Source organism: Herpailurus yagouaroundi, unplaced genomic scaffold (genome assembly GCF_014898765.1).
Source record: "Herpailurus yagouaroundi ecotype Mexico unplaced genomic scaffold, PumYag 191, whole genome shotgun sequence".
Classification (NCBI taxonomy): domain Eukaryota; kingdom Metazoa; phylum Chordata; class Mammalia; order Carnivora; family Felidae; genus Herpailurus; species Herpailurus yagouaroundi.
The window spans coordinates 370,126-374,486 of NW_024412422.1; the positions used below are offsets into that span (position 1 = coordinate 370,126).

At 46.3% G+C, this 4,361-nt stretch overlaps 1 protein-coding gene across 4 annotated transcripts in view; it reads right to left on the reverse strand.

Annotated features, from left to right (window-relative positions):
* Positions 1 to 3,304, reverse strand: part of LOC121010129 (zinc finger protein 280B-like) — a 49,030-nt gene extending 45,726 nt beyond the window's left edge. For 2 of the 4 annotated variants that reach the window (XR_005781012.1, XM_040443477.1), the window contains exons 1-2: positions 3,176 to 3,304; positions 2,304 to 2,361 (exon numbers count right to left, since the gene is read on the reverse strand). The gene's annotated coding sequence lies outside the window, so the exon portion shown is untranslated. Of the gene's footprint in view, positions 1 to 74; positions 470 to 2,303; positions 2,362 to 3,175 lie in introns of those variants that run through there. The other 2 variants (XR_005781011.1, XM_040443478.1) reach the window with 2 other exon arrangements.
* Between the last annotated feature and the right edge of the window lie 1,057 nt (positions 3,305 to 4,361).

Consider the following 4,361-nt stretch of genomic DNA (forward strand, 5'->3'; position numbering starts at 1 on the left):
ATATACATATAATATTACAGTATCACACATTACATATTTTGATATGTAAATAAAGTAACAAAAAACATATAAAATGTTATGTTATATGTGTATATACATATGCATAAAATTTCAAATGGTTATAAATACTACAGAGAAAATAAAGCAGGAAATGGGCCAGGTAGTATGGAGGCAGGCTGGTATCTGTATGGCATGGTTATGGAGATCTAAGAAAGAATTCTCCAGCAGAAAGAAGAGCAAATACAAAGGTTCCGAGACAAGAGCTTGTTTACCAAATTTAAGGACCGGTCAAGAGGCTAACATAATAAGCAAGCCAATGTGAAGGAAAGGAGATCAAAAATTAGTTCATTGTAGTACGTTAATGTAGTCCATTCTAAGTTCTTTGGTTTTTACTCTGTGACAGGTCACTGGGAGGTTTTGAGTGAGGAGTGATATGATCTTTCATTTCAACAGGATCACTCTGCTGCTCCTGGAAGAAGGAAATCATGTTAAGAGACTACTGAATTAATAGAAACAAAAAAAATGACTGTACTAGGAGACAAAGGTACTGAGATGGGGTCAGGTTCTAGATCAAAATCCTGAAGGCCCACAAGATTTGTTGACAGACTGACTGGATTTGAGATGTGAAGAAGAGGATGACACATATAAGGGGTGATGGTGAGCAGGTAAATATGAGACAGAACTCAGAGAATGACCTGGGCTAAGTACACAGATTTTGGAGCCTTTGGCATATAATGTTATTTAAAACACAAGACTGAATGAGATCATCTAGGGAAAGAGGTCTGATATCCAAGCCCTCAGGCATTCCATTGGTTAGAGGTCAGGAACATGAGAAGAAAGCAGAAAAGGATATGAAAAGGGAACAGTTACTTACAGCCAACTGTGGTGGGGGTGGGGGTGGGGAGGTGGTAAAGGAGAATGGAGAAAAAGAAGCATGCTGCAATCCAAATGAAAAGTTATTTTCAGGGAAGAGGAAATGAATGACTGATAAATACTGCCAATAGATCACATAAATTAAAAACTAAAAATTGACCATTGGATTGAGCAATATGAAATTCACTGGTGACCCTGACAAGAGTGGATTTAGAGAAGAATGGGAAAACTGGAGGAAGCAAATATGGACAACTCTGGAGAAATTTTCCTATAATGAAAATATGAAATAAAATAAGCAGATGAGGGATGTGCAATCAAAAGATGGATTTTTTAATGAGAGGTAATATTACAATCAGTCTGTTTGCTGATGAGAATGATCCAGAGAAACAGAAAACTTAACCCAGGACAAAGAGGAGACTTGCTCGAACAATATTCCTGAATACACAAAAACTGCTTGGATTTAGCACACAAGGGGAGGTTTTGCCCTTAGCCTGGAGCCAAATAATTCACTCATAATGATAGGTGAATATGGAGAAGAGTTGGAATGGTGGATAAACGGGTATGGGAGCCACCCTCCAAGATGGCCCCAAGTGAATCTTGCCTCCTGTTACTTATTCACACTCTTGTGTAGTCCTCTCCCACACCATCACAGGGTTAGCCTCTGTGACTAAGCAAATACAGAAGTCATGGTATGTAACTTCTTTAAAAGGCTCTGTACTTCATCTTGGGTACAAGGTTTCTCTTGAATCACTCACTCTGAGGGAAGCCAGCTGCCATGACGTGAGCAGCTCCGTAGAGAGATCCAGAGTGAAGAAGTGATCCCCTTGCTAAAAGTCAGGTGAGAAAGCTTAGACATGGATCATCCAACAAAAGTCAAGTCTTGAGAGACTGCCAATCCAGCCAAAAGCTTCACTACAACCTCCTAAGATACCCTGAGCCAGAATCACCCAGCTACATCCTAGGCTATGACAAACGGCGAAATAAACATTTCTTAAATTATTAAGTTTTGAGACAATGTGTTACACAGCAATAGATAACTAACTATATAATGGGTCTCACTGAGCTATATACACAAGTTCCTGGGCCTACAACTTACTTATTGTTGTGCCTACTGGCATGAAATGAATTCCTATGGCCTCCCCTACCCAATCACATTCAATTATTTCACGAAATAAAGCCCTCAAGGAAAAGGGCATAGAAATGAACAAAACTAACTCTATGTCACCATTCTTAACCAATACACATTACCCTGAAGGAACAACTTTAATACTTTACTACCTTAGCTGAAATCTTAGGTATGTGTATCAACCCATTTTAGCCTCCTGCCAGAGTAAAGGAAAAAGAAAGTCAGTTTCACATAGCTTAAAATCTACGATCCTGAAGAAAAAAGACACAGTCTTGGCCGTTATTACAAAGACCTTTCATCTTACCTCAGGCGTGCACTGAAACTTCTAAGAACTTGAGCTACTCCAGGCAGAAGGTCACATCCTTGAGGCAACCAGAAGGGAGGGTTAGGGTTACTTCCATGTTACAGGAACGCTTTACGTCCCACTGACTATCTGACACTACCATCTGGATGTGTCTGAAGCATCTCACACTTAACCAGAAAAGAAAACTGGGTTCCTTTCTCCCACACCTGTTCCTCCCATCTACCCTCTCTCCGTAAAGAAAGCACTGTGCCTGCCAACCGCCCAAATCCAAAGCCTGGCAAGCACCCTGGGTCCTGGCTGTCAGGGGGCCTTCGTTAGCGTGCAAGGGTCTGAGATAGAGTCCAGGCAGAGACACAGCACACAAGAAAACTAAGGCGCTGCGGGAGGCAAGAGAGCAATAAATGAATTTGAAAATGCTTGAATCCCCTTGAAAGGGTCTGAGCCACAGACGTGCAGAACGGGGAGAGGGCTGGCTTGCGAGGTTTAAACGCGCTGAGTTCCAGAAGCGACCCCGGCGGGGCGGGCGAGGTGGGCCGCGGGCGAGGAGGGTGTCAGGAAGCAGGGCAGGCCCCTTCTCCAGGACGCCGAGGCCGGGGCCGGGCCTGGGGGATGGGGCGCCCCGCCCGCGTGGGGGAGGGGAGGCCTCCTGAAAGGCGCCCGCCAAGATCGGGGGAGGGGGTGTGCGCACCCGGGGTCGCAGGACGCGGCGGGGGCCGCTCACCCGACACTCCCTTCAGAGGCCGCGGCGCAGGGACAGGCCTCTCCGGCAGGGCGAGACCGGGAGCGGAGCGGCCCGCGAGACTGCGGCCGCGGAATCCCTCCCATCTCCCCTCTGGAAACGCACTATGGCCGCGCCACGCCCCCGTCCTTACCGGCCCCTGTCCGCGGCGGTCGCGGAGCAGCCGGAGGCACACCGCCCCGAGGTGCTCCCCAGGCGAAGCCTGAGGGGACGACGCCTCCTCAGGGCCCAGGCGCCGCCGCCGCCGCCGCCGCCGCCGCCTCCGCACGCTAGCCCGCTGCGATCTGTGATTGGCCGCCAGGTGCGGGGCCCGAGGCCGGCGCGGCTCTGGGCGCTGCGATCTGATTGGCGGCGAGGCCGGGTCCGGCGCCTGCGCGCGCTCTGGCGCCTCTGCTGGTGATCCCTGGGCGCAGGGTCTGGGTGAGGGGGATGTGCGCCGCGGCTGTCACCCCGAGTCTTCGGAGATGTCTTGGGAAGTCGAGGTTGCAGAGCGGGCCGGGGTTCAAGGTCAAGGGCGGGCTCCCAATCCATCAGGGGATACTTTTGTCAGCTTGGAGTTTAGCTCTCATAATCCTCTCAGGTGTGCTACCTTTTTCATAAAAGCACCAGCTGCTAGCCCCACGTTTAAGGGACCTTGATCACACAACTGGGCTTGGCGCCCACACTCCTGAGGTGGCATCTGGGGCCAATCCAGTCCAGCCTGGCACCTATTTTTGTATAGTTTGCAGCGACCGAAGAATGAACTTCACATTTATTAATGGCTTGAAAAAAAAGCACAAAGAATATTATTTTGTGACATCTGAAAATTATAGAAAATTCAAATTTCAGTGTCCATAAATAAAGTTTTATTGGAACACAGACATACCCATTCCTTTAGGTATTGTCTATGGCTGCTTTCCTGTTAAAACAGCAAAGTTGATTCGTTTCCAGAAATCATATTCAAAAGCCTAAAATATTTGCTATCTAGCCCTTTATAGAATTTTTTTAATTGCCCATTTCTGCCAGAAAGCCTGTCTAGTTTAGTAATCTTTTGAAAGGAAAAAGAAAGACAGCTTTTGGTTTTGCTAATCAACAATGTTATATTCATCTCTAGCTCATTTATATTATCCACTCATTGTTTTCTTTCTTAGTATCTCTATAGGTTCTGTTGTTCCTCTTACGATATTTAAAAAAAATTTTTAATTGTATTGTAGTTCACATACAATATTATATTAGTTTCAGGTGTACAGTGTAATGATTTTCCAATTCTATACATAATGCAGTGCTCACCATGCTAAGTGTAGTTAGCATCTGTCACCATACAATGTTATACTCTTTAC